The 22,035-nt window shown below is 34.6% G+C and overlaps 1 long non-coding RNA gene across 1 annotated transcript; it reads right to left on the reverse strand.

Annotated features, from left to right (window-relative positions):
• Nucleotides 1–12,122: 12,122 nt before the first annotated feature.
• LOC118167013 lies at nt 12,123–20,608 on the reverse strand. Its single transcript, XR_004750878.1, has 3 exons — nt 20,032–20,608; nt 14,336–14,445; nt 12,123–12,152 (listed from the first exon to the last, which is right to left on the reverse strand). It is a non-coding gene; the product is annotated as an uncharacterized LOC118167013 (long non-coding RNA).
• Between the last annotated feature and the right edge of the window lie 1,427 nt (nt 20,609–22,035).

Genomic DNA, 22,035 nt, shown 5'->3' on the forward strand with positions numbered 1-22,035 from the left:
CAAAACCAGAAAAAGTTTGTCTTTCAAAGTAATATTTACATTTTCATATCAGTAGAACTCTAGTTTCTATAATATTAAATTTGCATTCAGATACCTGATTATCCATAATGTATACTTCTAAGACTTTACATAGAGAATTGCCATATGCTCTATTATTACAGTCTAAGAACATTTGCCATATAATATTCCCTTTAGTGATAACTGAATTTTAATACAAGTAAACAGAACAGTCTTATGAAAGCTAAACTAAATGATGCTTTTCCAGGAAAGAAGCATGAAAAAGCAGAGATGACATGGAACAGTACCTTCTTTTTATTGTGCTTTATTAATATGACAGTTGAGCAGTGAGCCATGCAGTATTATCACTGCTGAGTACCACCCTGAGATTTCACAAAATGTTGCACATTTTTTTATAGTGGCAGCATTTAATAGTATGATTTCAACTCTGAAAGTTCAGTACTTTTAATAATACTTCATCTTTTATTCTGTATAATTATTGGTGAGCTTGCACTTTCATGAAAAACTGTTTATTGCACTGAAAGATCTAAGAATTATATAATAGTTTGGGTTGGAAGAGACCTTAAAGTTCATCTAATTCCAACACCCCTGCCATGGGCCGGGACACCTCCCACTAGATCAGGTTGCTCAAAGCCCCATACAGCCTGTCCATGAGCACATCCAGGCATAGGAAATCCATAGTGGCTCTGGACAACCTGTTTCAGTGCCTCACCGCCCTCTGATTAAAGAATTTCCTCATTACATCTAATCTAAACCTGTCTTCTTTTATTTTAAAGTCATTACTCCTCGTCCTGTCACTACAGTGTCTGACAAAGACTCCCTCCCCAGCTTTCCTGTAGGCCTCCTTTAGGTACTGGAAGGACATAGAATCATAGAATATCCTGAGTTAGGATGGACCCACAAGGATCATTGAGTCCATCTCCTGGACAGTATAAGGTCTCCCTGGGGCCTTCTTTTCTCCAGAACAACCCCAATTCCCTCTGCTTGCCTTCATAGAAGTTCCCAGCCCAGTGATCATCTTTGTGGCCCTCCTCTGGACTTGTTCTAATAATTCTATGTCCTTCTTCTGTTGGGGTCCCCTGAGCTGAACACAATACTCTATGTGGGATCTCATGAGAGCAGAGCAGAGGGAGAGAATCACCTCCCTCGCATTGCTGGCCACATTTCTTTTGACACAGCCCAGAATACGGTTGGCTTTCTGTTCTGCAAATACAGATTGCTGGTTCATGTTGACCTTCTCATCATCCAGCACCCCCAGGTCCTTATCCTCAGAGCCGGTCTCAATACATTCTCTGCCCAGCCTATATTTGCACTTGGGATTGCCCTGCTCCTTGTGATTTCAATCCCATCACTTTCAATTTAGTAGAAAATATCTAACATTATAGTGGTACTCTGTTTTCATGAGATCCCACCTGGATTTGGTGAATTTCATTTTCTGTGGTTAATTCAATCATTTAAGTAAAAACACAGACTAAATTATAAATTGAACAGTAAGGTACACTTGTGATGTTCACTGTCCATTGAAAACAATTTCATATGTATTCTCACAAATTCTAACATTAATTTCTTCCAAAAATATATTGAAGACTTTCAAATATGAAATGGTTTGAAATGTATGTAAATTATGAAAAAATCCACAATTATTTATGCAAAATGAAAGCATATGTTGGCTATACAGCCACCTATTTATGTCTCATGCCCAATGTCAGCCACATGGGACATGGAAGATACTCTTCTACAAGCAATTTACTCTCTTTTTCAGTTACAGGATTTCTTGTAGTCCCTATGCATTCAAATCCCTATGACCAATGAATATTGAGAGAAGATGTTTGGCATAATATTTCAAGTAGTAAATATCTGAAATCAATAGAATAAATTTGGGCATGAATGTGACCCAGTGAGGTTTATTGATCTTCTGAAGTTATTTACCTAACAGAACACTACAGTCTTCCTTTGACTGAAAAAGCACTGGATTTTGCTTCTATATTGAATACTTATTAATTGATTTAAAATTGTTTATGTTACTGATTAAATCAGAAGCCTTTGTGCTACAGCAGTGCAGGTGGAGTGATAGGAACGATAGGATAACTGAGTTTGGAAGGGAATACAAAATACAGCATTTTCTGACTGCCGGATCTAGTGGTGGGATCAGACCAGATTGCTCAAGGCCTTATCCAGGTTTTTCAAGGATTTATCCGGTCACACTCAGAAAACCTCCAAGGATGTGAATTGCTCATCCTCTTTGGGCAACCCAATCCAATGTTGGACTGTCCTCATGGTGGAAATTTTTTTCCTTATATCTGATTTGATCCACTCTGCCTCAAATTTTGCTTGTTGCTGCTCTATTTCATACCATGTTCCACAGCTATGGTGGGGCCCGACACTGGACTCTAGATGAGGTCTAACAAATGCTGCATAGAGAGGGATAATCCCTTTCAATATAGTGGCCATTCTCCTACTTATAGAGCCATAAGGCTGGTGGCCCTTTCAGCTGTATGGTTCCTGTTGATTCATGTTCATCTTGCTGACCACCAGCATCCCCATGATTTCTTCCACAGAGCTGCTCCAGCCTTTTAGTCCCTTGGCTTCGTTGCTGCAAAGAATTATTCATTCCCATATATATCATGTATATTGGCCTTTTTCTGACTAGTTAGAAATGTTGATTTGCATAAAAAGGAAATCTGATAATTTTTTCTTCCCTCTTTTGTGACTTTGACACTTCTAAGTCTCCTTTCTTTCCATTATTCCAAGCCTATTTCTTCTTAATTTATTAGCCCAAAATATCATTTCAACATTCATTCTCTTATTGATATGTTGCATAGATTTTCTTTTACTCATATAATGAATTACAATCAAGTCACTGTTTTACTAATTATAGATACGCATGTACATATATATGTACGTACCCATAATTGTATGATCACCGCTATCAACATATTTAAAATAAAATATCATAAAACATTCATTTTTTACTAGTAAAGAAGAGCTTTAAAATACTTAAATTATTTTCATCTTGAGTTGGATATTTGCATGGAAGGGTGGTGGTAATTAGAAAAATACCACAAATGCTGCAAGAATATATGTTAATTGAGTTTGAGTGGCATCTTCTCTTTCTTTTTCATTTAATTGCTCATCTAAACTGGAAAGGAAGACTATAAATATGAATTTAGATATTAGAGATATTATCTCTACAAAAGATGGAAAAGTTTCAATATTGTATGCTAAAATCTCACACTTATTTTTATCATAGTACTGGAATTATTCTTAGTTCAAGTCACTACAGCTCTTAAAAATAAAAATAAATAAAATTAAAATAAAAGTCTTATTTTTGACAATATTCCCTGTACCATTCAATGGGAGGGAAGAAAAAAAAAAAAAAAAAAAAAAAAAGGATGCAAGTGGAGGGTTGGTGGATCTACGTAGTTCTGGCATGGCACAGCTAGAGATTACAATTCTACCTGAATTTGGTGCTATTCCAAGCAAAATTGCTGAAATGTCTCTGAAGCACATTCCTCCATTTTGCCTGTTTCAAAAACCCAAATACCTTTGGCAGCAGAATAACTGTGCTTGCATGTCTTTGTCTCAACTAAGAGCACTGCCTGGCTCAAGGATTCCTTGTAGCTTGAGACTGGCTAAAAAATATGTCAAAGCTGAGTGTCATTACAGTATATTTCTATGAATATAAAAGCTTACAGATGCAGACCAATACATTACAAAAACTGGGACCCATTCGGAAAATGTGTTTAGAAGAATTTCTTTTCAGAACAGATTAAGCATATGCCAAAATTAATTGTGTTCTGACAAACTTCAACAAACCAGGGTACTTTCTTCATTAGGATTTAAATGTTGGGTATGTTCAACAGCTATTAAAATTCAGCAAATAAAAGATGATTCAGTCATGTTTTAATTCTTCACCTATCATTCAAGAAGGATCAGAACATCCTTAACAAATCATGACATCTCATATAAAATATATGTAAGACCTGGTGACTTAACTACAAATGATTGATTGTTGTTGCTCTCTTTCACAGCACAGAGATTCAATATAAAATATTATTTGCATCTAGGTGGTATATGGCATTATCAAAAGTTTCTCCAAATACTTTTGAACAGATGTGAATATTGGGTTGGTTGCAAAAGGTAAACGTGAGTGAAAATATTTTTATACTATGTTTCAGTTAGATGCACTAAGAGAAATTCATTTCATTCAAGAATCTAATTATCACAGGCATCAGCACATGCTGTTGTGTTTTAACCAATGAGAAGGAAAGAACAGAAAACAATTTTTCTACAACACTCAAATTTATGCATATAAACAGGTTCCTCCACTGAAATGATAGACATTGTGATGACATTCAGATATCAATTTTGGAACCTTGATGCTTGACCTCTGTAGTGTAGATGACATACTTGTTTTTGTTTTTTAAAGAGCTTTCTGTACCCTTCTAGCTACTGAGGGAAAGCTTTTGTATACGTCCTGAAGCGTGACTTCCAGGAAAATCTAGAAATACTTTTCTTCACAAAATTACTTTGAAATAAGTCTATACTTTGGAACAAAAGATTTGATAAGAAGTCATTAACTCCAGCACTCAGGATATATGCATCATATAGGATATATGTATCATGAGGATGTATGCATCATATCCTCAGATAATGCAACACTATAACCTTCCACTCTAATAGAATAAAACAAAATCAAATTTCTGCTTATAGGTGTTTCTCTGCATATCAAGGTCCAACCATCCCCCTACCACCAATATCATCCACTAAACCATGTCCCTAAGCACCACGTCCAACCTTTCCTTAAATTCTCCCTATTCCAATGTCTAACTACTCTTTCTGAGATGAAATTTCTCCTAATTTCCAACCTGAACCTCCCCTGGTGCAACTAGAGGCCATTCCCTCTTGTTCTACCATTAATTGTCTGTGAGAAGAAGACAATCCCCAGCTCTCCACCACTTCCTTTCAGCTAGTTGTAGAGAGCAATAAGGTCTCCCCTAAGTCTTCTCCAGACTAAACAACCCCAGTTCCCTCAGCTGTTATTCATAGGACTTGTGTTTCAGACCCTTCACCAGCTTTGTAACCCTTCTCTCTTCTCTGGACATACTCCAGGGCTTCAATGTCTTCCTTGTAGTGAGTGACCCAAAACTGAACGCAGTACTTGAGGTACGGCCTCACCAGAACATAGTAGAGGGGAATGAGCACACACCTGGTCCCACTGGTTCCACTACTCCTGATACAAACCAGGATGCCATCGGCCTTCATGGGTCATGTTCAGGCAAGTATCAACCAACACCCCCAGATCCTGTTCTTCTGTACAGCTTTCCAAGTCCAAAATGCTTTTTATGAGGTCCATTTTTTTTTTTTTTTTTTTTTTTTTTTTTTTTTTTTTTAGAGACAGGATATATCAACAAAACCACAGTCATCAGAAGGACAAGCAAGACAAATTAGTCATATGGAGCCTGCCACAGTTGCTCTGGACATCCTCAGTGACTATGCATACTGCTACAACACACTGCTACCTGAAGCAGCTCACTTTGCTTAAAGAAGTAGCAAGGTAGTTAAATAGAATTTAGCAGTAGCATTTGAAACTGTAGAATATATATACATATATATATATATAAAAAAAAAAAAAAAAAAGATAGGTACAAGTTCGCTTAAACTTGTTCAAATAGTGGAGGTAGGAGAAAGTTAACATCTGGACTAGTCTCTAATTTCTGATAAAGGAAATTTTACTTGACTATTAGGACCGAATTCAAGAGAAAATTAAAAGAATAGATTAAGAACATATATGAAGATTACACAAAGGAATAGCTGAGTTCATGTTTTTTGTCGTCATTGCTGTTGCTTTTTCTTCCAATTATTTTCCTTTTTGGACAGCTATGTGATGTCTGGGTCTGAAATTATTAGTTGACATACGATTTGAAAGCAAAGTCTTCACATTTAGTAATACCCTGACTCCCAGCTGTTTTGGCAAATGAAAAAAAAAAAAAATGCAGCATGAATTAACTCTAGGCTGTTTCCTTCATAACTGTAAATTAAATAATTCTGACAGAAGATACCAAAACCACTGACAAAGCAAAATCTGAGGAGATACCATATGCTAAAAAGTTCTGCCAAACTGAATAAAAACAACGGTGCTTATCCTAATTTCAGTAGAAAGCTACAAATAAATAAATAAATAAATAAAGGAGTGTCAAATTTTAAGATGAAATCCAAACTTATTACTAAAATAGTAGGTGTTCTTCACATTCTGAGATCTTGTTTTTATTTATTTATTTTATTTTTTTAACAATTTTCTGATTTATTGATTGTTGTCCAAAGAGAGATCCAAATGATGAAAAAGGAAGCAATCCTCCTAAATATACAATCAAAGTACAAAGAGCAATACAGGAAATCTATGACAGGGTAACGAAGCTGTCTTTACTGCAGATACAAAGTAATGATAAATAGCCAAAAACAAGGCAAATATTTCTTTAAATAGCGTTTTTCTTCCCTGAGGGGGGGAAAGAGAAAGAAAAATCCCTAAACTCATTCTCCCTTTTCAAGTGAAAGAGCCTTTCTTTTCTTGTTCTTTTCTCTCCCATTAAAATCATCAGTATCATATCCCCTACATAACTGCTTACCTTATTATAGCACTGTAATAGTATAATAATGCAAAAGAATAATTTTAGGGTGGAATTTACCTGTGGTCTCAGTGCTGTTTATAAACAGGGAAGCTGCAAATATAATTGATATCAAAGGCTCATATGTGGGAAGGCAGGGTGAGGAGCAGTAGAGGGATGTACAAAGTGAACTATTTGGAGTTCATAACAGGTCATATTGTTCCTGCAAGGCACAAGGGCTTAGTTACCTGTTCCCATATGATACTTGCTGGCATCTTATCTATGTGCTTCCATATGGCCCCTTCATTTACAGGGCACTTCTGTCCACAGAGACGAATTGTTGTTCAGTTAGGGCTTTGCAGCAACTTTTCCAGCAGGAGAGGTATTTCATCTATCCAACTTTTCGCATGGAGCCAAGAGATTAAAACTTTCCACAGACACAGCGAATCTCACCTGTAGTTGTCATCTGCATCAGTATTTCCATTCATTCTGTGTTTTAAACTTTAGCCAAACACTTTTCTCTGATGTAGGAAAAAACTATTTTCAGCTCACCTCTGAATTAATATACATTGATGAATTTCCTCCTTGACTTAAGTAAAGTTCAGTGTATTCCTATATTTTGTGAAATGCCTTCCTATCAGAATGTTTCTCAGACACTGTTTTTTCCCCCAAAGGCAACTGCATTAATTATTTTATACATTATTTTACTGCAGGCATGTAAAGGGAGAGAGAAACACTACCTTTTAGCACCTGCATTTTAAGATTAAAAAAGGGCAGTAGAAGTAATATGATGAGAACATATCTAAATTCGGGTTTATAATACATATTATCAGAATTAAATATGTAAAAATGAACAATTTAAAAGAATTAGTTAAACAAGAGGAAGCATGACAAAAGAAAAAAAAAAAGGAAAAAAAAAAAAAAAAAGGAAAAAAGGAGAGAGAGAGAAAAAAAAAAAATAGAAAATTCCAAGATCATCACTATCATGATGTATAGCTTTTGCTCCTGCTGAGGAAATCTGTATATTAATCTCTTGGCTTCTGTAAAAAATAATGTGACACTTTTGAATCAGAAGAAAAAGAGCTGTTGAGAACCTAAGGAGAGAAATCTGGCAACATCCAAATACAGGACTGGATGCCCAAGCAAGGTCTGGCTTCAGCTTTTCCATGGAACTTAACAATCACCTGTAAGTAGTGGGCTGAACATAATTTGGCTTGCACTTAGAATAAGTAAAAATTATTATTATTATTATTAATAATAATAAATGTAGCATTATGCTTCCTGAAAGTAGGTGGCAGGGAAGGGTGAATGGTTATGCTGTTAAAAAAACATACTGTCTAATTTAGTTCATCTTCAACATTATGAAAAGGAAGAAGCAAGAATGGGTGAACACCGACAGAGGAAGGTGCACAAGTCTGTGCAGCTGGAGTGTTACAGAGAGAGACTGGGAAGGAAGAGTTTTGGCTACAAACAAAATGAAAAAGCTGTGAGCCTTTTCTGCTCACACCTGCCAGCATTCAATGCTATCATCATTCCTATGTTAATGCCTAGAGATTTCTACTTTTTGTCATTAGGAGAGTAAAATACAGTGCTGCATTAAGTAGTCTGCACATTTCCTTCTGTGAGCAGCTGCAGAGACAGTAGGATGTTAGGAAGTCTTGGCACAGTCATGCTGCCTCTGGCTAAAACCGTGTATTAGCCTTAATAGAATAATACCATTTGTATATGTGTGTGTGAGTAGATTGTCTCACAGTGGTAAGTAAAGCATCTTCTAATAACTGAAATACTTTGTGAAATTTTTATGTGCAAGTATGTACTCCCTTGTTATACAGACGAATAGCAGCAAACAGAAGACATTGAAGATGGCTCTGCAGTAGTCTCATAGGAGGATGTGGTTGAGTTGAAAAAAATCTATTATCTATTATATGCATAATACTTTTATCTGCCTTTGCAATTCTGTGTTCTGAAGAGAATTAGAACGGTGATACTAACAGCTCTGAATAAAGCTGTTCAACAGTTAATAAGAGAAATATTTAAATAAAGTGAAGTATGCCCGTCTTCTTCAAAATCCAGAGCAGCTGGAAACATCATGGAAAGCAAGCCATGTCTCATGAAACACTGTTGTGGTTTAACCCGGCTGGCAGCTAAACACCACCCAGCCGTTCGCTCACCCTCCCCCCTCCCTCTCTGGGATGGGGGAGAGAAACGGGAAAGTGAAGCCTGTGAGTTGAGATAAAGACAGTTTATTAAGATAGAAAATAATAATGATAATAATAATAATAATATGTACAAACAAGTGATGCACAATGCAATTGCTCACCACCTGCTGACCGATGCCCAGCTCAACCCCGAGCAGCTGCCCCCCCCACCCCGGCTAGCCACCCCTATATATTGTTTAGCATGACGTCAGATGGTATGGAATACCCCTCTGGCCAGTTTGGGTCAGCTGTCCTGGGTCTGTCCCCTCCCAGCTCTTGCTGTACCCCCAGCCTGCCCACTGGCAGGACAGAGCGAGGAGCTGAAAAGTCCTTGGCTTAGTATAAGCAGTGCTCTGCAGCAATTAAAACATCAGCGTGTTATCAGCACTCTTCTCATCCTAATCCAAAACATAGCACCCTACCAGCTACTAGGAGGAAAAATAACTGTCCTAACTGAAACCAGGACAGACACCCAATCAGGTGCTGCATCCTAATCAAAGCTTATAGAACAATACTTATTTAACTGTCACCAATTCTAGATATTCTTAATTACAGCTATTCAAATATCTTTTAAGTATTCTTTTATTTCTAATAGCAAGCACCTAATAAGTTCCTATTTCTATCTTTCAGAGATTCAAAGGGTTATTGCATAATGGATTGCTGATTTATCCAAAAATGAATTAAAAGCATAATGCATAATCCCAGACTTCAAATAAATCTGATGACCTAATTCTTTATCAAAAGCTACATTATGAATCAGGAGTTAGTATTTAATTATAAAACTTTCTCCACTATTAGATTTGTAGAGTCAAATACAAACATGAACTAGAAACACATCTTCCCATACTTTTGTTACCTGAGCTTGTTTTATCTTCTGTAACACAACGCTACTAATGCCTTTCCCATAGCTGTACATTTTATAGGTAGCAGTATGAAATATTCGCATTAAAAATATATTCAAAATATATTCATATTCAAAGCAAATTTTGAAGTGTCCTTGTTACTTAGTAACTTCATGTCACTGGAAGAGAAACGTAAGAGTGTAAGACCACATAACATTTCTGTTTTTCTGTTCACTTTGCTACTTTTCTCTTTACACTCAGATTCTTTAACATACATTGCAAGTACACAGCTATAAACTCTGGATTATATTAACACCTATTCACACAGAGAAATGCAGCTAGAAACTTATGAGAGTGGAAATTTATATCTTATCAAAAATATTGCTGGTATTGTAGCCCTACTTTTTCTACAGGATTTTTTTTTTCCTACCAAATCTTCTATCTCACACATACACTGTCTGAACCCAAATACCATAAATTATCTTATTCAGGAATATGTCTGAATTCATTAGCTTTCCTAATTTAGTTTGGCATAGACAAGTAAGACAGCCTTCCAAAGGTGCAATACATGGGATGAATCATTTATGTGCAAAGAAAATGAGCTGAGAATAGAGGTCATCAAAAAGTATGCAGCAAATATTCATTACTTTGTGCTAAGTTTTTCATGTCCAGTATACTATGTGGTTAGATTTGTTACAAATTTACTTGTTTCATATGTGTGTATTATACATACATAATATATATATTATATATATATATTATGTATGTATAATACACACATATATATACACATATACATACACATATATAATATGTATCTTTGTAATGGATATTTTATAACCGGTTGTGAAATATTTCAATATTTTCTGGTGTTGTTTATGTGTATATATATATATATGGTATGCTAATATATACATAGAAGTAAACTTTATTGTAACAGATATGGAGTGTAGTACAGGCTCCATAATATACGTGGAACTGTAACTGCCCTCTTGTATTTCACTGAATAAATGGATACTACCTGTTGGAAATCAAAGAAAGTGAACTCTGCTATCTGAAATTATTCATGTCCAACACACTGAGTTCCGTCAGATACCTGAACTGATAAGAATAGATACCTGAACAGATAAGGCATCTTAAGAAAATGCCTTGTCTCTGCATCTGCCTTTTGAGTTCCAAAGTTAAGCGAGGAAATTCTGTTCTGCCCATCCTTCAGCACTTTTTCCCTCGTTTACACACCTGTGATTCCTGAATAGAATTACAAATTACATAGATATGCTCAAGCTAGCATAGATGGGCTACTTCAGCCAAGTAGCTGTGTAGCAGTACCTATTGAACTCCACAGTTATTATGAACTACATTGATTGAGGTTTATCTTTACAGTCTGCACGCTGTATTGTAGACACACCATGTTAAACATACACATTCCCTTAGTATAGTCTTTCATTTTACAGGGAAATAACTACTTCAAGTAACTAGAGCACTTTACATATCAAAGTCTATGATAATATTTTCCCTTCATATTCTGGGGGTGGAGGGGTGGGAGAGGAAGAACTGATTTTAATACAAAAAATAATTTATATAATATTAATATAATTAAAAAAAAAAATCTGATCCCAGAGAAGATTATGTCATCTCCATCCTGTACAGTTTTTTCCCAGATATTTGGAGATGATCCCAGTGAGGGCCAATAACATTCCACTTAATGGATGTGGGTAGTTAAGCATAGATCTGTTTCTTAAATAGCTTGTAATGTATTTTTATAACTAATGTTAAATTAAAAAAAGAGAAACAGGTGGAGAACACCTTCCATTTTCCAAGAAACAGTGTTATTTTAATCTGTTTGAAAAGCTTATATGACATTTATAAAAGATTAAATATTAATATCTGATCTTCATCCACATTACTCTAGTGCGATTTTAATGTTTTACATTTACCAATGTTCACCTAAGAACTCAGAGAAGACAGATGGGAAGGAAGCTTGAAGTCCTTCAACATGTTTTCCCCCAAACACCACTCACCATTTGCTCAAAAAAAAGGGGTCTATTCCTTCTTGACACCAGGGTCAAGAAGAAAAAAAAAAAAAAAAAGGAAAAAAAATTATAAAGGAACTCAGAATATCTCAGTACAGAAACTGTACTAGTTGTATTCTAATTAATCCCTTTTGTATTTCATTTAAAAACTGGTTAATTTATACTGCAGAAAGCATAGAAGATTCAAGCTTCAAGAAAAAATTCTTTCACTGAACTAAACGGTGCAAAAAGACCATGCTGTTTATTTCAAAGGAATTATGCCGGAATTATGCTTCATAGAATATGTTGCTTTCTTTGGAGGAAAAATACAAAACAGTAGTGTTTTTCTTTATTTTGACTAAGGCCTTTGAGACAAATTCCAGGTTTGTAGAGTTAACTGCATATTTTACCATCCGCTTCTTTTCATCTGTAATCCCACTGTTTTTCCAAATAAATATCTGACATCTGGTGCCATGTCTGAAATAAGAGAGAAATGTCTGGAAAGCAAGATTTAAGTTTAGGGTTTTCTAATGGGAAAATTGGGGGCTGCTACCAATGAAAAAAAGCATATCATTGTCATTGCTTCACTCAGTTCATGCAGCAATCTAAAAGAGGTGCTTTCACTGCTAGTCATTGACTTGCTGTGTGATGTATCTTAACATTTCAGACAATTAAAAATATTTTTTCATTAATCCACATGCAAAAGGATTTAAAATGAAAGAAAGGATACATTTTAAGTTTTTTTTTTTTTTTTTTTTTTTTTTTAAGTTATGTAAACTGATGTAAAGTTCAGATGCATTTTTAATGCCTGAAATTAAACCATACTTCACTGCAAACTTCCATTCAAAGGTTTACCAGGAAGACAAAATGCATGGGTTTTGTTCCTTTCATCTCAGATACAGAATTAAATCAGGTTTTGGCTTAACATATGACCTGGTTATCAGGGTTACATATCTGTGTTAGACCTATCACTAACTGAACCATTAATAGTAGTTCTGCTAATATACATGTGGACTTGACTACTACTTATACTATTTCAGTAATAATTTTTAAAAAAATAGCAAAAAAAAACAAAGGTGAATGCAGTCTTACATTACACCTAATTATTGCCTCTTTCATACTGACAGCCTGTTATTGATAGTAATAATACTATGCTACATAAATCTTTATGATTGCTTTCACTATACTTATATAGTTCTTCCAGAAAATTGGAAAGGCTTTGGAATAAGCAGACTGAACACAATAAAGGTAAGGACTTAGTTTAAGCATAATGCATAATATATAGCATATAGCAGTTTGTGGCTCCAGAAAACAGCTGCTCCTTATTCCACACTAAGGAAGTAGAACACCTTAAAATAAATGAATATAAAAGAATTTGTATATATATATATATATATATATACAAACACACAAATTAATTAAACTAATTGGTGTTGTAATATAAATATATATACACACACATATATATAAATTACATCACCAATTAGTTTAATTGACTTTCTGGGATTTGCATTACAATATTCACTTTTTTAATAATATATATCTTCAAAAGGGCAACATTTGACTAGTAGTAATTAAGACAACTTAAATGTAGTTCTCATGTATATCTTTTATTTCACTACTAACAGAATATCTGGCAGTAAAAGAAGTAGCTTACGTAAGAGTGAATCATTAACTGTATTTCTTTTTAAAGCTTCTTAGACTCTTAAATCCTTCCGTGGAGTACAGTCTGAAAAATGTTCACAACATTCCACTTTTTTAATGAGAACATTTGTTTGCCAGGTAGAATTAGCGTAGCACAAAATATAGACCAGGGAGCGGGAAACGGGTATAATGTCATTTAAGCTCCATTCTTTTCTCTTTATGGAGGAAAATTACAGTAACTGCATGGCATACTCACAAAGGCACCTAAAATTCATAATTCTCATCAGGGTGAAAATTGTAATGTAAAGGTTGAGATTGCTTAATTAAGATAGAAAGAAAAAATAGCTTTCTAAGACTGAGAAGGAGAGAGATGGGTGTTTTTCTGGTCCCCAATCTGAGAAGTAACTTGACATCAAAACAAGTTGGATAGCAAGAGACACAGGTCCCTCTGCCTGGCTTTCAGGCTAAAACAAGCTTTTTCTTCCCCTTCCCTTTCCCCTTCCCTTCCCTGCCTCACCTTTCCTCTCCTCTGAACTGAAGGTACTGTTGAAACTAGGCATTTCAGATCAAGGTTATGTCATTGGTCAGACTAAGCCTGTGCACAAACAATTTATTCTGAATGAGGTATGAGTGTATTTATCATGTTGGTCACGAGGCATTACAAAGTTTTTATTAACTTTAAGCTTCCATGCTAGCTTGGAAGCATCTGGATTGGCACTGTTTTAAACAGAGTTAAGCTTGACAAGTCAAAATGTAGCTACCACATTGAGAGAAACAAATTTTAAACGGCAAAATTTTCCTAGTATACTACACTGTGTGACCAAAGGACTTATTTATTTTTATTCCCCATAACATAGAGAATTTATTGTGCTGTTAACCAACAGCCTACAAGCTAGTCATTTCCAGTCCCAGTCCCAGCTCTGACTCAGGAAACACTTATTTTCAATGAATCAATCATTGATCATGATTTTATCTCAGAAATCCTTAATTAAATTTAGCTTTAAGTTGTTGTTTACCTCTGTCTTGTGGCTGGGGATCACTACTCTGCAAAACAGTAGTTTCATTCCAGTAGCTGCAACCACAGTCTACTTCTACCCTGAGAGCACTGGTGATTATTGCACTTTTGCTGACCAATGGGAGGCTAGAAGACACGTTATTATCATTCTTTTAGTGCCTAAATATAGACCTTATGTAAGGTTCTTACTGATAGTTTTCTCTTATTGAGCCGTTGTCTATAAAGTTAAGGCATATAACTGAGATAAACAGGAACTGTATATGTTTGAAAAAATATATTAGAATGACCTTTTTAAATAAAATCTAGGAAAACTTTTGATTTGAAATTCTAGATTCTCCCTATAATATTTGCATGGGTCTTACTACAAATAAGTCTATGAATAGGGTTTGTTTGCTCTTGGAAAGAATACTTTGGTTCACCAAACCAGTCAACTGAAAGAGCTTATGTTTTCTGTGTGCTCTAAGTCTGAGCATTGCACAGATGTCCCCTCTATTAATATATCTGTATATGTTTGAACAGGGGTTTATTAAGCCCTGATCATTGGATTGTACTGTAAATCTGTATAACCTCCTCTTTGTAGCAATGATTTGCAACTGTGTGTATAATGGGGAGAAAGTTATTTAAACCTTTTAATTCACAGGAGTTAAACTGAGTTCAGAAGAAAATAGGAGCCCTGTTTTTCAAAGTGACAGCATGACACCTTTCCCAAGGATGTTAGTACTAAAGCACACTCATTAGCTCTGAACAAACAGCAGATGGCCCTTGGAGTGTGGGACGCATATTTGGAAACAAATTGTGAGCAAGGGTATAGAAAATCAACAGTATTTATCCAAATAAAAGAGGTAGAGGGCCAAAAAAACTGGCATAAATTGGCATATCGTCACTGAAGTCAATTCATGAAGACACCCCCATTTCTATTAATGAAGTCCTGGTCACCAGAGATATACAGGTTAAGGAAAGATTACAATTAGAAGATGGCTCAGGAGGAAAAACAGTATAGCCATAAATTGAACAAAAATCCCTAAGCACACAAGTTTCAAACTATATTGTCAGTAGTTTCCAATCAAAACCAATTTGAATTCACCAAAAATGCCTTGTTTTTGTTGGAAAATATTAAATATTTCCCCCCCCCTTTAAAATGTGTTTTCTATGAGTCATACAAGAAATGTTTCAAAAGTCATTTCAAAATCAAAATTCCAAGATTGTGACTTCAAAAAAGTCACAAATAAGAAACAAAGGTAGGTAATTTAAATTATTTTGGAATGTTTAGTTTCAACAGCTGAAAAGCATTCTAACAAACTTTAAGAATAACTTTAAATGTACTTTTCTTTCACATTTATACTGAATATATAACGTGGGCATTAATTCTAACTAATAAAAACTGATAAAGCATCATCATCTATATATATAAAAAAAGAAAAATGGAATAAGAGTGGTCAGAGGATGTATTTTCAATGTTTAGACAATGTTGAAATAAATCTTATATAAAAACTCTGCCAAGAACTTGAAATAATCCGACGTGTTGATGATATCAGGTTTAATTATAGTTAATATTTTTTGAGAGGGAATTGATGGTTTTATGGTCAGTTGAAGTTATTAAATGATCCGTGATATTTTACATGCCAGCTCCACTTCTACAATGCTTCATCATACCTTTCCAGCTTTCCAGCCACAATAGGCTCTTTGCATAGTAAGCAGTGTGGCCCTATGAAAATGAGGTGATGGTACACAGAGGACAATTTCTGAACTTTCAGTCAGAAATAATGGTCCTTAATGCTTCAGCAATGGAGAAATAAGTAAAAAAAAAAAAAAAAAAAAAAAAAAAAAAAAAAAAAGTAAGAACATACAGCTTTTATCGAAGGAACTCATATCTGAGGCAGGATCTCATAGTAGCTTAATATTTTCTGCAATGAAAATAAAGGTTTTAACCAGAGGTTACTCAGTTTCTTGCTATTTTTCCAACAGTTTGTTCTTATTTCCAACTTGATAAAATACTTTTTCCTTCTAAATTTTTATTATATTCACTTCATTGTTACACCTTGATAAGTATCTTTTTCTCCAAAGATTTTGGATTCTTACAGAATTTATTTTTTTTTAAGATGAAGTTCTAAGGCATAGGATATTTTTATAATCTATATAACTTGTCAGGAACTGACAATTTTAAATCAAAATATTCTTGGTTTCTGCACAGTACGATATTTACATAAATTTTATGAAAACTCACACAATTAAATCACATTTTTTGTCTCATTAGTGATGTTTATTGTTGAAGATTCATAAGCTGCTACAACATCACCAGAAGTATCCTTTTTGAGATTGTTGTAAAGAAATAGCCTTCTGATATGTTTATATTCCCTAGGTCAGCTCTCGTAATCCATTCTTACTTCAATGCAGAGAAATATTTTGACTTTGAAAAAAACATATTGCAGTATTAAAGATCTACAAGTCCACAGTTCTTACAAATGTACAAATTATTAGCTATTCTGCACATTAAATATGAATACTATGAAATATCCACCCCATGCCAGAATCTCTTTCCTAGTACTAAATTTCACTCTGAGTTCACTCTAACAAAATTAAGATCAAAGACTGGATTAATTTCATCTGGTTGCTGGCTGCAACACAGGGAGAAAAGGGCTAGTTCTTCTAAGAGGAAGGGACTAATAGTCTGAAAAGTACCAGGACTTATTCACTGCACTTATTAATGATATGGAAAATGCTGAGCAATGAGGTGACAAAAAGTGCAAATTCTATTAAGTCATTTCAGTTTTCATTTTTATGAAGTGCTTCAGGGTGAGTTATCTAGGCTGTGTGGTGACAGGAGAGAGGATAAAGACAAATATTTAAAAAGAGCTTTTTAAACTACATGAGAATAATTAACTGGAGAGACCACCCCATTTTAGCTCTAGTAAATACTCCTGTGCTAGCTCTACCACTTCTCTACTGTGATGGAAAGGATCTATGTTTTAAGCCTTCTTTTCCACAGACTTGTATTACAAAGCAGCCACAGCATACTTTTTGATGTGCTCTTCTTATTAATTCCTACTAGACTGACAGGAACTGAGTCCTACCTACAGATAAGTGGTTCAACTTTTGTTACTTACATGTTTTGACCTTGGTTTTCCTCTTTACTATGCAGGATTCTGAACAATACAAATTCCACTTGAGACAAATTTGCCTGGGAATGATTGCAGGTGTTTGATCAATGTCAAGGTGTACCATCCTTGTCTGGTAGACACAACATAAGCCCTTCAGCTGGAATTTGGAAGATACCTGAAGCTGGTAAGAGGCCAAATAATTTTGATATTATTAAAAACATGGTTATTCTGTTCTGATCATCTAATATAGACCAGCAGATCTGTAAATTCCAGTGGAACTTTTGGTTCCTGCCCTGTACTGAACTGCCTTTGATACACATCTGTGTAAGGAATTATAGCAAGACAATGTTCAAGTCTACTGTTGACTGCAATTTTCTCTCATGGCTACCTAATGGAGAAAAGCTTTGCTTCCATAAAGTAACTTTCTCATTTCCCATAACACTGAAATCTGTATAAAATATTTACCCTATATTCTCCGTTCCTTTATGTAGAGATTTTGTATAAGGATACGTATTTTTTCCCTCTTATTTTTTTAACCTATGGAATGAGATTTTTAAGACTAATCCAAAGAAACATGGCCAATGATTGAAATAAGAAGACAGATTTTTGGAATGGAAACATGCTATTTTAAAAGGATACAGCAGCTCTGTTTGATAAACATGTATATGAGAAAAGAAGATCATTTGATTCCATACAGATACCGTATAAAATGGGATATTTTTTCTTGTCAGAAAGTGTTATTTTGATTCATTAAGATCAGTATTTTCTTCATCCTCTACAGTTACTATGTTTAAGAAGGGTGGGCGACATTTTTTGCCGTATTGACAAAGGCTTAATCTACAAATCTCTAGAAACTTAAAGTAGCAGATAGAAACAATAGCTCTCTTATAGTCACAGATATGATCAGACTGCTTGACCAGTAATACAGACAACACCAGTGATTGATATAATCAGCTGGTCTGATGTGGAATCTAAATTCTATATTTATATAACCTACCTTGTTGCATCAATATAGACCACTGAAGATTAAAACTGAAAATGGCTTTCTGGAAGGACATATGAAGCCCATGCACAATAAGCAAAAATATGCAACTCATCTCTTTTGTATATCAGCAAATTCATTGTTTGGTAAGATTATTTCTGGGACATCCAGAGTTGTGCTGTGTTGCAAACTTAAAGAATCAATTATAGTATTTTAAGTCTGGTCCCAGTGGTGACTCTAAAACACTTAAACTGGATTTTTACTTTCTGATATGGAGAGATTTCCTAGTATCATAACATCTTTTAAGCACATTTGCACACACTCTATTTTGAGCTTTCTTTAAAGAAATCAATAATAATACATATTTTGATCTCAAATGCATTCTTGGCTTGCATAAAAGATGCACTTACATGCTAAAAATAATGACTTCTATTTTTTTTTTTTTTAATATATGCTACCCTTCCTGGAAAATAAAAGTCACATTTAAGCCACATGACAGAAGGACAAGTTATCCCAAGTATATATCTGAATATATAAAAAAGTGTATAGTGAAACAATTTATAGTAAAAATGGTGCATGGATTTCATTGTAAATTAGGCTTTTGTAGAAAGAATATTGTTTCTGAAGACCAAAGAAAGGTGGTTTCTGCACTGCCCTGTGTAATGTCTTCCTATTTTAGGTGTGATCATGCCTAGTTATCTCTTGCTACATCCCTGCTATTAGATTTCAAACTAATGAAAAATCATTTATCCTGCTCAGTGAAGAAGAAATGCTTTCAAAGAGTGGTAAAGAGCGTGTAAAGATAGCTACCTACATTTTATCAAAACCTAGATAAGCCAAACTCTGTGTATTGACTAATGGAAGATTATTTTGCCTAGACAAAATTTTGTAGAAATTTGCCACAGACCTAATGCCCAAGAAATGGCGTTAGGACCACTTTGCTGGCTTAATTTTTACTAATGAATTGGACCGAGATTAAGAACATTCCAGAGTGCTCTTTGTATTGTTGTTTAAGGCAACCTTAAAATTTATTATTGCATGCATAGGAGCAACCACAAGATTTAGTATCAGATTTTGCAGCCAAATACATAGATTAGATAATGTTCTGGGTAGTACCTGGGGAAGAGAGAAAAGTGTTTCCATTTAAAATAGACAGGAACAGATTGATAATTTAGAGGGTAGTTTTTCTTTAATTTTTGTATATAATAGCCTGGCTGCAGAGTTTTTATTTATTTATTTTTTGTTTTAGGATAGAGTATTAACATTACTTGCTGCAAAGTCTGAATCCTTCTTGCATAGAATAGGTTAGTAATAATTCTTCCATACTTTAGATAGTGTTTGAATCACTTTCCTTTTTAGTGTACAAGAAGTAAGAGCTGGAATACAGTCTCAGGGAACGGCTGCTCAGTTCACATATTTTAAATAAGGATTGAAGGAAATTATTGATTTACAAATCACACTAATTAACTCACAATCAGTGAACTATAGATTCAGGATCAATATGAGCAACAAAACATATATATAAACCATAGCACTAGATACTTATAACATATTAATAAATGCTTATAAATTTATAAACACCCTTCTTAAATTTTTTAAAAAAATTCATTTACACACACAGAGATGTAGCTTGCAAGTGCCCTCCCACCTCTCCTGGAAACACAGGTATCTGCATTTCCACACAGCTCTGGTTGGAAACATGTTCACTTGGATTTTGTGAGCACATGCGTTTCTCCTTTTAACCCACTAATTAATGAGAAAGCACCATTTGAACTCACACACACATTCACCTGAGGTGTGAGTCCCAGGTGTTACCCACCAAGTCATCAGTCCCAGCCACAGGTGGGCTTCTTGTGGTGTCCATCAGAGTGGTTGCTTTGACCCAGACAGAGTTTGGAAAGTGACTTCAGGCAGCATCAAACCAATTTTCACTGCTGCTGCCTCCAATCCAATGTGGTCTCTCCACACCACTATGAATTTTCGTGCTTGTTTTATACTTGTGTTCAAACAAACTCCTCCTTTGTTTCAAAACTCTCCCTGTAGTTTCCCACTTACTGTTCAATCTCACTGGTTATCAACATCCCCCAGAAACCTTTTGGGGCAAATGCCCTCTCTGACAGTTTCAGGCCTGTTCACACTTTTTTTCCTTCCTTAAGAGTTCTTATAGAGGCCATGCTGCCGTAGGTGAGCTTGTTGGCACTACCAGAGAGTCCATTCACTATTATACATTTGCTTGCATCAGGATAATTTGATTCTTTTTTTTTTGAAGAAGAAGTAGGAAAAAAAAAAAAAAAAAAAAAAAAAAGAAAGAAAGAAACATGACTAGAAGCAGAAAAACATAAGCAGACTTTGAGCTGTGCTAAAAATGGTCCAGAAAGATACTAATAAAATTACTTCTGAAATGTGTTATATTCTTATGTCTCATGTGAATGTATCCATATTTATGTATATGTATACACACATATACACACACTCTATACACTCTATTTTCATATGTATACACACACTCTATACACTCTATTTCTTCATTTATGTTGCTTATCTCCACATAAGAAACAAACATGTTTCAAATTAAAGATGTATAGTCAGTGTCAATGATGTTCTGACTTATGAGATGTTACCATTTCAGCACTGTTAATACCGTATTTCTACATTCATTTTTTTTTTTTTTTCTGGATACCTGACTTTACTTTCTCTGAAGGAGTAAATCATGTTTATCATAAGTTTCACAAATAACTGTAGAATTGCCTTGTGCTGAGTCCCACCAACTAGTTGTAATTCTGTAAATAAATCCTGGGGTATATGAGATTGTAGCTCATGTTGTCTGTGAGACATGTATGGAAAAAATGGCATTTTCATTCTTTATTGATAACACCATACTTTGTTGAGAGTTATGAAAAAGACAGAACTATAAATTAGCTTTAATCAGCCAAGAGGAACGGCAGGTGCCAGGATGCACATTAATGTGTCACTTACTGCAAATACTATCTTTCAATTTAAAATAAATTGAAATAAAAGGAACTTTTGCTACAGAATGAAATATACATTATTGTAATTCTGGCAGAAGAGCTTGGTTTATTTGCTGGTGAATAGACAGGGCAATTATTTACATTAGTCCTTAGATTCTTTAAAGATCTCTCATTTAATATATATGTATGATCATTTATATTCCAATTCATTTTCCAGACAGACAAAACTTTTCAGATTTTAAAGGCATTGTGTTATTTGTCCATATAAGAAGACTAAGATAAAAGCCTTTCTGTAAATGCTTGCTGATCACTGCTCAGAAGCTGTTCATCTTCCCTCATTCCTCTGCCTGAATTAGACTGATCTGCACTTCATCAATCTTTTTCTCTTTTTTTTTTTTTTACTTTATTTCTCTACATTTTTCATTTTCTTTTCTATAAGTGATAGAATTTAAACTCGTGAATGTGTAAATTGGACTTGTAAGACCCTTCATTTTATTACCTATATGGACAACGTTCACTGTTCATCTCTCTTGTATGTCCCAAATGTAGTTTATCAATGACAGTATCTTAAGTAAGGTACTAACTTTATGTTTCAAAAGTATTTGAGGACCATCAGTGCAAAAGGTCTACGTGAAAAAGTATCTGCCATATC

Source organism: Oxyura jamaicensis, chromosome 4 (assembly GCF_011077185.1).
Source record: "Oxyura jamaicensis isolate SHBP4307 breed ruddy duck chromosome 4, BPBGC_Ojam_1.0, whole genome shotgun sequence".
Lineage (NCBI taxonomy): Eukaryota > Metazoa > Chordata > Aves > Anseriformes > Anatidae > Oxyura > Oxyura jamaicensis.